This window comes from Nannospalax galili, unplaced genomic scaffold (genome assembly GCF_000622305.1).
Source record: "Nannospalax galili isolate Female #2095 unplaced genomic scaffold, S.galili_v1.0 scaffold582, whole genome shotgun sequence".
NCBI classification, from domain to species: Eukaryota; Metazoa; Chordata; class Mammalia; order Rodentia; family Spalacidae; genus Nannospalax; species Nannospalax galili.
This window is the reverse complement of record NW_008349130.1, coordinates 768,668-784,522: the sequence shown is the minus strand read 5'-3', so window position 1 is coordinate 784,522 and position 15,855 is coordinate 768,668.

Below are 15,855 nucleotides of genomic sequence, written 5' to 3'. Positions count from 1 at the left end.
CCCTTCCCCACTGTATTAGTTACTTTTCTGTTGCTGTGATAAAACCCCATGACCAAGGCAACTTGTAGAGGAAGCATTTCCTTGGGCTTAGGTTCCAGCAGGATAAGAGTTCATCACGACAGGGAGGCGTGGTGGTAGATGTGGCTAGAGCAGAAACTGAGCACTCACATCTTCAAGCCTGTGCAGGAAGCAGAGAGAGCAAGCTGGAAGTGGGACCAGTCTATGAACTCTTGAAGCCCACCCCTAGTGATGCACTTCCTCCAGCAAGGCCACACCTTTTAAAGGTTCCATGGCCTTCTCCAAACAGTGTCACCAAAGGGGAACCATACACCAAGTGTTCAAGTACTTGCACCTATAGGGGACATTTCTTATTCAAGCCATAACACCTACTCACTCAATTTTATGTCTTTCTTTGAAAAAAAAAAAAAAACCCATTGAGTCCAGTTTGTGCTTTCTGTATACTCTTAGGTGTGTGGCCATCCACTGGATCATGATTGAACTACAAGGGACCACATCCTTAATGAAAACTGACTCCCTCTCCCAGCAGCTATCAATCTCCAATAGCTCTTCAGCTAGGGGTGGGGTTTCATGCCTACCTACCCATTCCATGCTAGGAATTTGTTTGGCTTGAGCTTGTGCAGATCTTGTGCATGTTGTTACAACTGCCACAAATTCATATGTGCAAATTCCCTGTTCTGTTTGGAAAATACTGTTTCATTGCTGTCATTGACAGCCTCTGGTGTTTACACTCTTTCCTGGGAGGAGAGGGTGTGATATAGATATTGAACCTAGGGCTGAGCATTCCTCAGCCTCTTATTCTCTTCCCCTTGAACAACTGTGGATCTCTGTGTTAATCACCATGTACTGTAGAAAGAAGCTTCTCTGACGAGGGTTGAGAGATCCACCAATCTGTATGTATAGCGCTAAATCATTAGGAGTTGGCTTAATACTACGAATGTTTAGCAGAATCATAGTGGTAGGTTGTCCCTTATGGTCTGTGACCTGTGTAGCCACAAGTTCTTGGCCTCAGTAACACTGGTAGGCATTGTAGAGCAGGCCTTAAATCCAATCAGAATATGGTTGGTTACTCTCACAGCATTTGTACCACTGTTGCACCAGTGGACATGTCTTTCTAGACCAGTCATAACTGTAGCTCTCAGCTAGATTCAGTTAATGATTGCTTCTTTCCTCTGGTTTAAATCTTTGTGTGGCTCCCAAAGGCACTAAGTATAAATCTTAAAAGTTTGACATTGTGCATAACTCTCTGCAAGGTTTTGACCTCTGGGTATGCATTTACCATCTTTTGTCTTCATCTTTTCTAATGTCTCTGCCCATTTCTCAACACTGTGACTCTAAACTCACCTTTACTTCAGGGCTTTTGCAGTGACTTGAATTCTGCTGGCAGCTCTCTAGCACTCTGAGCACCTCCACTCATACTGTCTACTGGATTCACTCCAAGCCAGCACATCTATTTAAAGACATCTAATCTAATAATCATACTTTCTCATAGAGGTCTCGTCTGACTTCCCCATCACTGTCTATCATCATATCCTCTCTTGTCTTCCAGAGCTCTCTGTACTTTTAGGATTTTGTATTTCTTTGCTTGCCTAGAAGAAGCTCCCTCAACAGATCCTGAGTTCCATAATGACAGTGACCAGGGCTGCTTTGCTCACTGGAGAAATGCAGAATATGAAGTAGGCCTGTCACAACCTGCTGTTCTGATCAGTTAATGAAGAAAGGCATGAAAGCAAGAGATGCAGCTGTCTACACTTGCAATGGTGAAGGGACAGAGCCTCAGGATGCTGCTTTACCTCTAGTTGGAAGCTTGTGGCTCTGTCTTCTGTCCCCGTTCTTGCTAATTTTCCCTTTTGTTAAGATAGTCCGTTTGCCATTCTTCACCCTGATTGCTTTCTCTGCTGCCATCGCCGACGTTTATGCTGTTTGTATTTGTATTCTTCTCCTCCTTTTAAACTGTGTTAAGGTATTCAAGCTGAAGCCACGTAACTAGAAACTGTAATTTCAGTATGTAATACTGTTTTATGCTGATGAAATGGGAACAGAGATAAGGGTAAAATGATTAAAGCCTAGGGCAGCAATTTTCAAACTTCAATATCTTAGTGTTTCATGGGGAACTTGTTAAAGAAAATAGCTATTCCCTGGACTCCAGCTGGTTTGGGGTCCAGGAATTTAAAATTATAACAAAACATCCTGGAATGGTGTTAGAATCCTTCCCGAAATAAAATTTGTGTCAGTTTTCTTTTCTTAGTGAGAAAGTTGCCTGTGTATCACAGTAAAGCTGAGAACCTGGATGTCTGCTGGAATCATGGACCAGTCTTCTTTACTAAAACTCTGGCTGTTCTGGGCGAATTTCCTGACCTTTGACATGAAGGCAGAGTGTGCTTTACCTGGCAAGTTAGGGAAAGTGAGGCTTTGGGGGCCCCAAGATGGAAAATGCCAGTGGGTATATAGACCCAGGGCTGTCAGTGCTGGCTAGGACTCTCAAATAGATCTTAAGAGTAAATTGAGGCCGGTTGTGGTGGCATGCGCCTTTAGTCCCAGCACTTGGGAGGTAGAGGCAGAGGCAGGTGGATCTTTGTGAGTTCAAGGCCAGCCTGGTCTACATAGTGAGTTCAGGTCAGCTGGGACTACAGGGAGACCCTGTCTCAAAAGACAAAAAAAAGAGTAAATTGAAAAACAAAAAATGGAGCTGCAACGCTTTGTGCTTCTGTCTGTGGGGTGAGAAAGGTTTGACTCAGAGACACACGTGTGTGTGTTTGCATCCATGCTGTTGCTGGGCTCTGTCCTACCATCCGTAGCCAGAGCACAGCCTCTCCTTTTGCATATTGAGGTAGCCTAAAAGAACCTCACCTCCAAGCAGCTGCCGCCTAGTTCCCTTTAGATGGCAGAATTGATTGATGTGTAATTGAAGGGATTTGGGCACTAACCCTAAACAATTCACCACTGTGAGAAGAGCCACAGTCTCACCACTTTTACCTGCCCAGAAAGCTGAAGACTTTCCCCTGATTCTGTGCTTTGGAAAGGTTTTGCTAGGCTATTTTCTAGTAGCCCATTTCTTTACAAAAGAACTGGATTTACCTTCGGGGGCCTAACTCCAACTCCTTCTCCAAGGTATTTATGAGGAGGAAAAGACTTCTGGAATGTATCCAAGAGTTGGTGGGACTCATGGAGGACAGACTGCATACTTGGACTTCTTACTTAGTACCAACAGGGGTATCCTTTGGGGTCTGTATGCTGTAATTTGTGCTATGTTGAGGTACTCTAGCTATAGGCAGCCTAGCTTAGCAAGTATCTTGACACTTCATGACTTGAAGTAAAATGTGTTTCAGTGATAGCTGCTGTGTCATCATTATTAATGCACAGAGGCACAGAATATTAGAAATGTAAGAATACTTGAGGTCATGCAGAACAGCTAACGGACTGATGAGAAAACTCCCTCTTGCTATGGTTTGAATATAGGCTCAGGTTGTGACCCAGCTAATGGATCTGCTTGGAAAGGTACAGAGCCTTTAGGAGGTGGGGCCTTACTGGCAGCAGTATATCACTGTTATAGTCTGGCCCCTGGGTCTAGTACCGTCTTGGTTGATGGATGTGGCATGATCAATGTCTGCCTCATGCTCTTGCTGCCATCGGAGGAGCTTCCCACCACAACTCAGCCACCAAGATGGACTGAAACCCTCTGTGAGTGAAAATAAATCTTTCCTCTTTCTATTAGTTACTTTTCTGTTGCTGTGATGAGCACATTGACCAAGGCAACTTATAAGAGGATGAGTTTTGGGGGTTTATGGGTTTACAAAGGGATAAGAGTCCATTGTGGAAGGGTGGCATGGCAGGAGGCAGCCCGAGTAGATAGCTGAGTACTTACATCTTCAAGAAAGAACAGGAAGCACACACACACACACACACACACACACACACACACACACAGAGAGAGAGAGAGAGAGAGAGAGAGAGAGAGAGAGAGAGAGAATGGTAGATAGAAGTGGGGGAAGGCTATGAACTATCAAGCTTGCCTCCCAGTGACATATTTCCTTCAGCAAGGCCACACCTACTGAGGAGGTTCCATGTCCCCCCTCAAACAGTGTAATCAAATGACCAAGTGTTCAAGTACTTGAGCCTGTGGGGGACATTCTCATTCAAGCCTTTGCTTCCTGAATTCTGCAATTAAAGCATGTGCCACTCCACCCTGCTATTAAGATGTATTTTTCATGAATTTTATATTTCCTAATTGTTCTATAAAAGGAACATAATTCATAATTCACAGTAAAGAAATACATAAATGTTCTCGATTTCATATAATGTAGACAAAAAGATTATCATTTTGATCGTTATTTTCACAAATTGTGTGTGTGTCTGCTGAGGTCAGAGGCTGAATGCTGGCCCATGTCTATCAGCATACTCACTGAAAAAGGGAAAAAAAAGTGTCTTCTAGGGGTTCTCAGTCTCATTCACAAAAGAATTTAAGAATGGACCCAAACAGAAGCTTCAGGACAATTTTATTAGAATTTTAGGGAAAATCTTCAGGGCAGGGGAGTTGGTAATCTTACCAGCTGCCTTGAGGAGGAGAATGGAGGGGGAAAGAAAAGAAAGCCATGAAATTATACAGGTTTAGAGCCTACATGGAGGTCAGACATATGGCTGACTGGCAGCCACATGGCTGGGAGAAGGAAGCCTTAGAGAAAAAGTAAAGAAATACAACATGCTAGGGCAATCCAAAGCATTAAAGAAAGCATGTTTAGAAAAGGGATATGAAGAGGAAAAAGAGAGATTATACTTTTCTGAAGAGTTCAGAAATGTGGACAGACTTAAAGAGACCTACATGTCTGTGGCTGGGTCCAGAAGCACTGCACTGGGAGGTGGGATTCCAGAAAGAAAAAATTCCCTATCTCATTAACATATTAGGTATTCCACCCATCTAAGTTAGCATAACTTAAGGTGAACCTGCCTTGCTTGGGGTAGTCCTATGACCAAATGCTTGACTAGTGAAACTGGAAAGATAGGTCTTTCAACACTTAAACTAGAGATTTTATAGACTTAACCAGTTAAACTTATGGGGCTATTTGCTATTCTAATATCACTATAAAGTAATGCAATGTGTATGATTAAGATATCACAAGCAGTGGCTGGAGAGCTGACTCAGCAGTTAAGAGCACTTGGTGCTCTTCACAGAGGACCTGGGTTCAGTTCCCAGCAACCACATGGCAGCTCACAACCACCAGTAACTCCAGTTCTGGAGAATTCAATGCCCTCTTCTGGCCTCTGTGGGCACTGCATGTGTGTGGTACACATACATACACATAAAAAAAAAAAATCTTTTACAAAACAAAAGATGTCACAAACAGAGCTACACAAAGAAACCTGAAGAGAGAATGGGACCAAGCGTCTTTCTTTCCTGACAGACACATCCATCCTGCCTGATATTCCGGCAGTATCTTCAGTAGGCTAACAGTACAGTAGGTACAGACTTCAACTTTGGATGGAGAACACAGATTATGTCAATTTTGATGTAATGGTTTGAGTTTACAAATGAGGGAGATAAGGGATGTTTTGTGGTACCAAAAGGCCCTTATCTGCTTATTTTAACCATCTATTTTCTGATTTTTTTCCCCCTTGGTAGATATAGATACTCAGTTTCCCTTTATAATTTTCCTTCTTTTTCATTTGTCTTTTCTGTGAAGTTTAGATAAAACTGTCAAGGTGTGGCAGATTTTACACTGCACGTTGTGTCTGATATACGCTTGCTTTTGTGATCACTATGATTGTTATTATTGCTGCCATTTAATTTTAATGCAAGATCTTCCTTGCTCTGTAAAACTAATTATTTTTATATGAGTTCTGCCTTGGAAGTTGGATTACCCACAGAACATGCATGAATAATAGATTGCCTTTGTACCTTTAGAAAATAGTTTATTTGTGGTGAAAAAAAAAAATAGTCGTAGGCCCCACAAAACATGAGTTTTAAAAGTGTTCAGCTGTTCATGGTAGATATGGAAGTCTACCCCTCCCTATCTTCTCCTAATCCCTTGTTAAAATCTTTTAAAATTATGATAAAACTTCAACTCTTTTATTTGTGTAAAAATCAGTTCCTGTGCCATCATTGACTTTGATATATTTAGTTTAACAGATAAGTTCTGTTAAAATAACACTGATGGATTATCCCAGGTGTCATGAACCACAGATGCTATGCTACAGCCTGGAAGTATCCCAAGATGTGAGCTGGTACTGACACCCTTAATAGATTGGGAGCTGTAGAGCTGGCCTAGTGGTTAAGAGCACTGACTTCTCTTCCAGAGGACCAGGTTCAGTTCCCAGCACCCACATGATAGCTAACAACCACCTGTAACTCCAGTTCCAGGGGATCAAATGCCCTTTTCTTCCTTCTGTGGGCATTGTAGGCATGTGGTATACATAAATACATGGAGGTAAAACACTCATACACATAAAATAAAAATAAACAAATTTTTTTAAAAAGAGAAATATTAGAATAATGTTTTCAGATATTGGGCACTAACAATTCTCATACATAATGTAATAATTCTATGTAAGAATGAAAGCTGGAGCATAAGGGTTCATGGTACTTAATAATATTGAAAAGCTGTAAAATAATGTAAGGGTTCATGTAATAAGTGGGTACTCATTAATATTTATTGCAACATTGATTTTTGTGAGCTATATATCATTAAAGAAGGAACTAATAACTTAATTTTAATATATTCTCATATTTAAAACAGTTACAATTTATTGATCTCTTTATGTCAAGAACTTTTCATAAAATCTCTCCATTAAAAATATATATAAATGTGATGCTTACTTTTGTGAGTCAATGTGCCTGGGTAGGAGATGCCCAGCTATCTGGTAAAACAGTATTTCTGAATGTGTCTATCCTTGTGTTGCTAAAAGATACTACAATTGGATCAATACACAGAGTAAAAGAAATAAACCCACCTTTACCCATGTGAGTATTACCTGATGCATTATAGGTCCAAGTTGAACAGAAGTCAGAGGAAGAGGGACCTCTCCATTTAGAACTAGTGCATCCTTGTCCTGACCCTGAGTTCTAGAGCTCCTCCTCTGTAGTCTTCAAAGTCTGGGGCTTATACCAGCTACTAGAATTCAGGATGAAAAGGTGATGCAGTAAAGAAGTAGAAACCAGACTGTACTGATGCAGATAGCTTTATTAGCTATGAAGGGCAAGCAACCTTCCCACAGAAATGGAGGTTGTACATGGGGGCTCTGGAAAGTCTGAAATTTATAGAGGTCCAGAAAATCCCAGAAAGTGGGTCATGTTTTCTTGGGTGATTTCATGCTCCTTCCCTAAATCTGGGGAGAACATATGGGGAGTTCTGATAGGGGAACCAGGTATTCTATGCAAGGGGGTTGATAAGGAACCAGATGTCTAGGCTGGACATGGTGTCTTCTGAGATAGATGTATGTCCTCCTGGAATGGGGAGGCAAGGTGGACAGATGGGATGATCAGCTTGTTTGGTCATTTGTCAGGCTGGTTTTACTTTACCGTCCATCCTCAAGCCTTTGAACTTGAACTGAATTATATTACCATCATTATAAATATCTTGGCATACAGTATTCAATTATTTTTGTATACATAGTCTATGCCTATAATGCCACTTTAGATACAGATAGTAATATGACATACTGTGCTGATTTTCCACCTGGGATAAGGATGCTCTATTCAAGCAATCAAGCTCTAGGTCACTATAAACAACTCTGAATAATTTTCTAGAATTGCTGTGCTAAGATGTGTCATATTTTAAAAATAGATATATTTATAGATATAATACACTATGTTGTCAGAAAGTTCTTATGAAAGTTTTCTCCATGAAATATTGAAATGTCCATTTTTTTTTTTTGCTATTTGAACTTCAGTTTACAGGCATTTCTTTTTTTTTTGGCTTGGATTTTATGTATCTAAGCTGATTTTTGCAAATGCGCTGTATCAACTTCTTCCTTTATGTTTTTTTTGCCTTTGTCTTTATGTTTAAAGAGTCTTCCTCATCATGAGAAGAATAAGTTATGGATATTTTCTTCTAATATTTTTAGTTCATTGGTACACTAAAGTTCCCTATAAAGAAGCTACACCTTACAATGAATCTGACCGAGGCTGTCTGAACTTCAGTAATTGCAGGAATGTTGGAATTTGCAGGTCCAGAGCTAATTATAACTTACCTTGGACTAGCTTTAGCTATTTATTAGCCATTCCTTGTCTGTCTGTGTCTGACCTCTTTGTGACTATCAGGCCAGACCTTTGGAATGTATTAACATAACAGAGCACTAGCTTCCTCCAACACAAAAGCTAAGAATGTCATCAGATAACACCTGCAACCTAAAATAGGGATAGGGATCCCCTCCTTTGTCATAAACCACCTATCTGCAGTTTCCACCAATATGTTTGAAAAGTGTCTTGATTTATGACGTTCTTTGTTCTGTCATAATAAACATTTCATGAAATTGTCTCCACATTAGAACATAAATCTGTGTTCTGGGCCATGGATACTCATACTTGATTCAAGAATAAGTTATCTCTTAACTTCCTTGAAGTGAGAGCTATGTTCTTTTTACATTAACACATTGCATAATTTCTTTCTTTCTAATAGATTAGGAATTTATTTTAGTGTATATGGTTAGTATATTTTCTGAGTCCATGATATAATTGAAGAATACATTTCTGTTGGCTTTATATATGAATGCCAACAGGATTAATACAAATCTCTTGAGTTCAAAGTTTTTCACTCAAAATTCTATATACCTTGGTCCATTGTACCTTACTACTTAATGTCTTGGTTTTCCTGGGTACACATGAGACTGTTCTTGAAGGACCCGACTGACAGCAGGAAGGCCATTTTAGAAAAAGAACTGTAATCAGCCATTCGATAAGCCAAGATTCTAACCCAGGTCTTGTGAAACTAGCAGTGGAAGATAGGACGTTTGCAGTCGGACCACCTGCCACCACCCTGAGGCCCCTACCGGGAAGTTAGTGATAACAGCCCCTACTGGGAAGTTAACGATAACAATCAGTTTCACCCATAGCCCCCTCTGAATTTGGCAATACTGTTTCCTCATACCTTGTACCCATTGAAATGCACTAATAATAATCTTGTAACCATGCATCTGCTTCTGTACCTTGCTTCTGCTCTATAAAAAGCCCCCCCAAACTAAGCCCGGCACGCAAGTCCTGACCCGAGCGGGACTCTGCGTCCGCAGGCGCCTGTGTATGAATAAATTCCTCTTGCTTTTGCATCCCGAAACTTGGTTTTGTCCCTGTGTGTTGAGCGCGATTCTTCATTCTTAAATTTGAAAAATTAATCAAGCTATGTTTAGATTTTTTTGTTGTTTAAGATGAGCTATTTTCAGCATGTAGGGTCATATGTATTTTCTAACTTTTTTTCCTTGCTTTTCCAAAGTTCTACTTGTCTGTAATGATGAATCACTTTCCAATATATCTATGATTTTCTCTTTATTACTTATTTTCTCTGATTTTTTTTCTAATTCGATTTCTGTACTGTTGATTATGTTCCCAAGTGCTTCTTTTTTAATATTTTATTTATTATTTTTATTTTATGTATATGCATGTATTGCCTGTATGTAGGTAAGTGCACCCATGTCGTTCAGTGCCCTTGGAGGACAGAAGAAGCTGTCAGATCCCCCTGGAACTGGAGTTATGGACAGTTGTTAGCTGCTGGGATTTGAACCTGGGTCTTCTTCAAGAGCAGTCAGTGTTCTTAACCACTGAGCAATCTCACCAGTCCCCTACCAAGTGCTTCTAAGATCTTAAGTTTACATTCATTAAATATAGCCTTGTGACTTTAAATTCTTTTTTTTTAAATTATTTTATTTTATGTGTATGAACATATTGCCTACATATATGTAAGTGAACCTGTGTCATGAAATGCTTGCAGAGGTTAGAAGAGGGCATTGGATCCCTTGAAACTGGAGTTACAGACAGCTCTTAGCCACCATACAAGTGCTGGGAATTGAACCTGGGTCCTCTGCAAGAGCATCCAGTGCTCTTAACTGCTGAGCCCCATCTCCAGCCTGATGATCCAACACTTGCTGTCTCTCATAAGAGTCATTCAGCTCAGATTTTGCTTTTGTGTTCATGTTTGCAGTTATTTTTTTAAATCGTGGTTGCAAGAAAAATGCACGTTTCTAATTTCCTGGGTCACAATGATCTCTCATTTAGTCATCACATCATTTTATTCACCACCCCCCCTGTCTTTAAAAGAAGATGGGTATCTTCAATAGAGGATCCAGAATGAGCAACAATAATAAAATGTGGATATCAATGTGTTGTGTACATTATTGTTTCTTCTGAAATGAAGCATTCTCTTCTGGAAGAAGGAGAGACCGAGAAAGTAAATAAAACTTACAAGTCTGGAGAAGCTCCTGGAGCCTACAAGACTCACAGAGCCTCTTCCAAAGGTTATGTAACAACTGCTAAAGAGAGGGAACTTTCAGGTCCCCTGAGTTCCTGCAGATTGTGCAGAATGCTCTAGGGATGAGGCATTTTTGAGCCATCACGCAAGCTGAGAAGGGCTTTCCAGTGATATTGCTGCCACTGATTGCCCATTTTCCTATAAGTAACTCTTCACCCATGGTCCTGTAAGTGGCCTCAAGAAACTCACTGGTAAGGGCTGGAGAGATGGCTCAGCAGTTCAGAACACTGGCTGTTCTTGCAGAGGACTGATTGGGTTCCATTCCCAACACCCACATGGTGGCTAACAACTGTCCATAACTCCAGTTCCAGGGGATCTGACACCCTCTTTGGACTTCCATTGGCACTGCATGGCCCAGTTGCACTTACATACAGGCAATAAACTCATACACATAAAATAAAAATAATAAATAAAATATTAAAAGAAACTTACTGCTTAACTAAGCTAGATTTGGGTGGAATTGTTTCTTTGGTTTGTTGTCAGTGCCCTATCTGGGGTGAATAGATGTTTCTTCATGTCTCCCCTGGAAAGGTCACATGGCACAGTGATAATGAAGTTCAGACCAACAAACAGATGCACTAACCCAAGAGAATATAGAACAGATGAGGTGTTCTTTGGTGACCATAACCTTAACACATATCTTGATGTTGAACCTTCAGATTCTCCAAAGGCTACTGGTCAGAATATACAGATCCTTGGGCCGGATGAAGGATCACATATTATAACACTGCTAAAAGTCCATGTGTCTGCTATAACCCCAATAACACTATGCCATATAATGAGAAGAAAAATATATGTTCATTTGTAAGGCCCATTTTGTGTGTTTTGATGAGATTTCTTGGCACATTCAGTGTCTTCTTAGTGTTGGTCCTCTATATTAATGAGTTTCACATCCTGGGAGTTAACCAGCCAACCACACATGGAAAACAAATGAAGGAAACGTGTCAGTACTGTTATGTTCAAGTCTTTCATCATTATCCCCTGAACAGTAGTATAACTATTGCATAGCACTTAAGATGTATTAGGCATTGTACATCATCATCTGGAGAGGATCTAGAGTACCAGGAGCATGTGTGTTGGGTATATGTAAACACTATTGCATTTTTTATTAGGAACTTGAGCATCTCTAGTTTGGGTATCAGTGAGGATACGGAACCCAGTCCCTTGTGGGTACTGTGGGACAGCCAGATGTGTCTTTCCACTTAGTTCTACTGTGTGAAATGGTGGGTGTTGCTTACTAATGCTTCCTTTTCATCTTCTTACATTCTGATTTATGGCTCTGATTGGAGTATTGCTTACTTTGTATCACAAGGTAGTATGTGCTGTCTGCCTAGGAAGTTGAAAGGAATTTTCCTCCAGTAATTTTATGTGTGTGTGTGTGTGTGTGTGTGTGTGTGTGTGTGTGTGTGTGTAACATTCTTGGATTTAGTGAGCCATTTTAATAAGGTGGCTCAGTTTTTTTTTCAGTTCAGAGAAAATTTATCTACTAGCTGCACCATTATGACATTTTATTTCACCTGTTGTAAGCCATCTGTCCTTTATGATGTGCACTTGAAACCCCCTATTTCTTCCCTTTTAATGCTGTCTAAGCTGGGCAGTGGCACGTCTCTATAACCCCAAGATTTAGGGGGTGGATGCAGGAGTATCAGGAGTTCAAGGTTATCCTCAGCTATAAAGTGAGTTAGAGGCCAGCTTGGGTTACATGAAACTCTGTCTCAAAATATTAAATAAGTAGATAAATAACAAAATAAAAAATTATCCTTTTCAGACCTAATTTTAAAATTTGAAAACCCTGTCTATTTTTTAGAAAGTCTTTTGTCATTCTGAATTTCAGTCTTCCTGCTTGCTTACTATTTTTTTGACAGTCATCTTTTTTCCTGGCAACCCTTTCTTTAGAGCACCATGCTTGCTCAGTCTCTGCTGTAGAGCAGCATGCCAGGGAGTGACAGAGTGGCATGCAGTTGGGGAGAAGAGGCGTGGCGTTTCTGGAGGTCCGGGGTGGGGGTGGGGCAGGAAGAACAGCCTCCCATCATTCCAAAATTTTACATAATCATAGACTTAGCCACTTGTATTTGTCGCCAAAAAAAAAATCGAGTTTCATAGATTTTGTATTAGAAATCATGGACTATGTAGTCAGAAATATTCCACTTTTTTTAAACTTTACAATGACAAAAATCGGATATTGCCATTCAAGTCCCCTTCTCTTCATCTCTAGGGCAGTTGTGTAGATCGTGTCTTCTAAGTGTTCCCTGTAATAATGGTGGAACTCAGTGACACTCCAGAGCTTGATGAATTATGGTTCTGACAGTGAAGGTTTATAGTATAATTTCATTCACATTGCTGATTTCTAAACTGAGTTATAAAAAAAATCACAGAGACATGAAGAAAAATCTGTACCACTTTATTTCTATACTTTATTGTGGGCTAAGTCAGAATAGTAACTATTCCCTGAAAAAGGGAACAGACTTCTTCTAAAGGCATTTCCACAATACTGTTTAAATCAGCCAGGGGTGCTTATGGAGCAGGGAACCACCTCCTAGCTGTCCTCCCCTCAGCCTGCTTTGCTGGGCTTGCTGAGTGAAGCTTCCATATAGTGTTTTAAAAAACCTGCCACATCATAGAAATGGTAGGCATTTGTGGATACAGAAATACATGTGGCTGGAGACATGGTTCAGTAGTTGAGAGCACTGGCTGCTCTTACAGAGGAGCAGAGCTGGGTTCCCAGCACCTACACGGTGGCTCACAACTACCTGTAACTCTAGCTTCAGGGTATCTGGCACCTTTTTCTGGCCTCTGTGGCCATTGCATTTATGTAGTGCAAATACATACATGCAGGCAAAATACTCATACACACAAAATAAAAATAAATCTTAAAAAAGCAAAAGAAGGAAAGAAGGAAAGAAGGAAGGAAGGAAGGAAGGAAGGAAGGAAGGAAGGAAGGAAAGGAAGGAAGGAAGAAAGTATGGCTCTGGTAAGCCCTTGTAACCTTCGTGTGAACAAAACTATAATTTTACTTCAAATATTTAGTATGTCATCAGGCCATGGTGCTTTTTCAAAGTAAAGCTCTGACTTTTGTTACATCTTTGGAGAGGTAGCTTGAGTTTACAATTGAGCTAGGTTAAAGTAAATTATATGAGAAGTGGGAAAACGCTAGTTGATTCTTATCTTTAACCTATTTTTGTTGTTTGTTTTGTTTTCTGAGACTGGGCCTCCCTGTAGCCTCAGCTGGCCTGGAACTCACTATATAGACCAGGCTGACATTGATCTCACAGAGATCCACCTACTGCAGCCTCTTGAATGCTGGGATTAAAGGCTGTGCCACCATGCCTTTTGGGAATAAAAGTCATAGGTGGAAAAGATGAGCGACCAACTGTGGCAATCCAGATTGATCTCTTGATGGATGGTGAGCTGACTGGGTGAGGGTGGGGTGGGGGATTCCACTGCAGCCACACTCACATTCATCAAGCAGCAGGAGAATTCATGTGTTTGTCTGCAGCAGTAGAGTCAGGGGGCTGTGTAGGTGGAACATCTTGTAAAGGGCTTAGGCCCTGCATTGTTCCTATAAGGGTCTCCTCTGGTGGGAGGACTTGTTTGAAGAACAGGAATAGCTTTATGGTTGGTGGCTTTTATGGCACTTCCCTTTAATGCCAAACACTATCTTTTGCCTTTTATTCTGACCCAGCCACCAAAGTCAGTTTTGTGTGTGTGTGTGTGTGGCAAGTGAACTTTCATCACCTTTTACTATTTCTTGAAACAGTCTCTAAAAGCATCAAGGTGGGGAACATATATTCTAATTTAGCATCATGGCGTATTGAAAAAAAAATTAAGGTCCCATTTCATACTAATTGGATAGAATAGAAAATTTGTTTTTAATTGTGTGAAAGCTTTCAGGAAATTTGCCATTTTTTATAAGGTAGTTTTGTAGAAACCGGTGCACAAACCAACAACTCAGTTGCAATCACTTTAAAAGATATGAAGAGACAATATTTGAATTTGATATACATTCAAATATCCACAGCCAAAGTTAAGTTTTAGAATCACAACTGCGTCTAAGCATAAACTTACTTGAAAGATTTGCCTGTAATCTGAAAAAAAAAAAAGTAGCTGAAGCTAAATTTTTTAGGAATACAATAATTGTAGTATTTTTTTTTTGTTAAATATTGAAGTTAGGCTTGCTTACTCAAAGCATATAAGTGACCCAAAGTGAAACAATATTCAGAAATAAAACATTTTTCAAGAGAATGGCTTGTAACCTAAAGTGAGCATACTGGTGTGGTAATGATTAAACAGATCGCAAGACCTTCTTTCCACAGCCAAAGTCCATAGGGCTTTGGATTCTCCTGGAACTGGAGTTAAGGACAGTTCATAGCCGCCATCAGGTGCTGGGAACTGAACCCGGGTCCTCTGTAAGAGCAGTCAGTGCTCTTAACCGCTAAGCCATCTCTCCAGCCCCCCATGAATCTTTTTGTAGGTAAATATCTATTTAAAAGCTAACCTGCCAGGGAGCCTGGTTCGATTAGATCTGCACTGACCTGTAATGTGAAGCAGGCCAGGCTCATCAGGAAAACTCTGGCCTTTAGTGAGGACTCACATTTAATTGAAGTTAAGACACCCAGTTCTAACACCAAAAATGATTCATTTTAATTTGAAAATCTCATAGCTGGAGAGGTAGGGAAGTGTGCCTGGGACTGGTTAAAAACAAGATCAGAACCACAGGGATCTGTATGTGTGTGCATGCACACATGGGTTGTGCTTGGAAGAGGGTATCTCAGATTGAGAGCTGTCACAGAAAGAGATGCCTTTTCATGGCATGCTTCCTATGATCCTGGATGTGTAACTGTATTTTGAGGACTGGAAGAGGGCAGTCCCCAGTGCTTTCAGTCAGGGGTTAACTTAATGATGTCTAAGCCCTCAAGAAGACCTTGAAAGGCAAAAGATGAGGGTTGAAGCTGAAGCTGAAGCAGTTTGCTTCATTCAGTCTATTTCTATTTAAGATAATTGGTTAGACTAGAATTGATCTGTCAGACCATTCGTAAAATAATTTATCTTAAATTTGCATTTAAATTTTTATCTGGTATGATTTCTTTTAGCCATATTCATACAACAGTTTGCCAAACTTTTTGAGACAGTGAATTCAAGTTTGTTAAGTAGGAAAATAAGAATGTGAAATCGTGTGTATTGCTAGTGTTCTTCAAAGGAAACCTCAGAAACTAGTCATGGTTTAAAGTTTCCAAAATTGGGCGTTAACTATTCATCTGACATCTTCACTCATGAATAAATTATATTTTGATTAATGAATGAGATGAATGAGATGATGTCTCACCTTAAAGCAAAATAATTTGATTACTTTTAACTTCAGTTGGTGTTGAGCATCATAGCAACTTAA